Source organism: Silene latifolia, chromosome 9, assembly GCF_048544455.1.
Source record: "Silene latifolia isolate original U9 population chromosome 9, ASM4854445v1, whole genome shotgun sequence".
NCBI lineage: Eukaryota > Viridiplantae > Streptophyta > Magnoliopsida > Caryophyllales > Caryophyllaceae > Silene > Silene latifolia.
Window position 1 is genome coordinate 211,472,020 of NC_133534.1, and position 1,822 is coordinate 211,473,841.

Genomic DNA, 1,822 nt, shown 5'->3' on the forward strand with positions numbered 1-1,822 from the left:
GACCTTTACTTGCCTCTTTGCTAAGAATAGTTTGTGAAGTTATAAATATTGTTTTGGTTGGTAGCTTTTGACGACGAGTTTTAAACTTAACCAAAAATGGCGCCGTTGCCGAGGACGGTGTTCAATTGATTTGATTTTCATTAATTGTTTTTAGTTGTGTCTTTTTTTACCTTGGGGAAGTCAATTTCCTCATGGTTGTTCTAATTGTTTTCTAGTTGTTTGATATTTTACTTGACTAGGTGATCACAAGGTAATATATTGCTTATTGATCTTGAAATTGAAAGAACCTTAATCAACAATAGAAGAATTGCTAGAGGTACTTCGAGAGTTGTAGGTATTGGAAAGATTGTGGACATTCAACCAAATAACATTGAGTTTACCAACCCTTTTGCAAGAGAAGGAGAGGACAACCCAATACAAAATCCACCACAAAATCAACCCACAATGCCTAAATTTTCATCACATTCTGTACCAACCGAGGAGAACCTACCAAATGGTACTCCTACACCACAACAACTAACCGGTAATTTCATTGCCAAATCCGCATTCGTACAATTAGTTGAGAAAAGTTAATTTGGAGGGATGCCAAGTGAAGCCCCTCATTCACATATGGAGACTTTTTGTGATTATTGTGATGCGATTTCTTAAACCGGAGTTACTCAAGGTCAAATCCGATGGGTATTATTTCCTTTTTCCTTGATCGGTACCGCAAAGCAATGGTTAAAGAGCCTAGACAAGGCTACCCTTGGTATTGACTCATGGAAGAAGTTGGCACTTGCTTTCTACAAGAAATTCTATCCTCCGTAGAAGACTAACATGTTGAGAGCCCAAATCACCGGGTTCAAACAAAGGGATGAGGAATCATTGTATGAAGCATGGGAGAGATTTAAGGACACTTGTCATTCTTGTCCACACCATGGACTTAGAGAGTGGTTCCTTGTGCAACAATTTTGGAATGGTCTATATGAAGACTCCTGCAAAATTCTCAATATGGGATCCAATGGTATGTTTACCGAAGTTGATGACAATCAAACATGGGCCAAAATTGAAGAAATGGCGGTTCATAATTCACAATATAGTAGGCCTCGAAAGGCCACTAGAGGAGGAAAGCATGAGGTAGATTCCATCACACAATTGGGTGCTCAACTAAGTGCTCATATTGACACCATCAATTTAATGTTTGAGAAGGCCATGGCTAAGCTTGATGAAGCTTCCAAATCACCCAAAAACATGTTAATGCTATGGTGGCATCATCCTCAATTCCAAGTAGAGTATGTGAGAGGTGTGGAACTTTGGGACATGACCAAAGTGAATGTAGGGGAACAAGTGAATGCTTTCTAAGCATACAAAAGTGGCACCCCTTATTCCAACTATTACAATGAGAATACCAAATTCCATCCAAACCATTCATACACGAGCCAAAATGTTCAAAACCCTCAACCAACATACACCCCACCTCCAATGAGAAATCAAGCTCAAAGACCCTTTTATAACCAAAGCCAAGGTTATCAAAATCAACCTTCTTACAATCAAACAAATGACCAAGGCTTTGATGTTCAAAAAGCCATCCCCCAAATGCAAAAGAACCAAAAAGAATTTTTCACCCAAATTCAAAAAGATAGCCAAGCCAAAGACATCACCATCAACAACATACTAGCCCACACGAAGATGTTGGAAACCCAAATGTCTCAATTAGCATCTTCTAGCTCTCAAAGACAAAAGGGGCAATTACCACCTCAAAGTAATCCCCCAAGACATGAGTCGGGTAGTGCCTTCCATTTGAGGAGTGGTACAAGGTATGAAGGGCCGAAGAAGCCAATTG

At 39.6% G+C, this 1,822-nt stretch overlaps 1 non-coding gene across 1 annotated transcript; it reads right to left on the minus strand.

Moving 5' to 3' along the window:
- Nucleotides 1-816: 816 nt before the first annotated feature.
- LOC141603576 (small nucleolar RNA R71) lies at nucleotides 817-923 on the minus strand. Its single transcript, XR_012525440.1, has one exon. It is a non-coding gene; the product is annotated as a small nucleolar RNA R71 (small nucleolar RNA).
- Nucleotides 924-1,822: the final 899 nt, after the last annotated feature.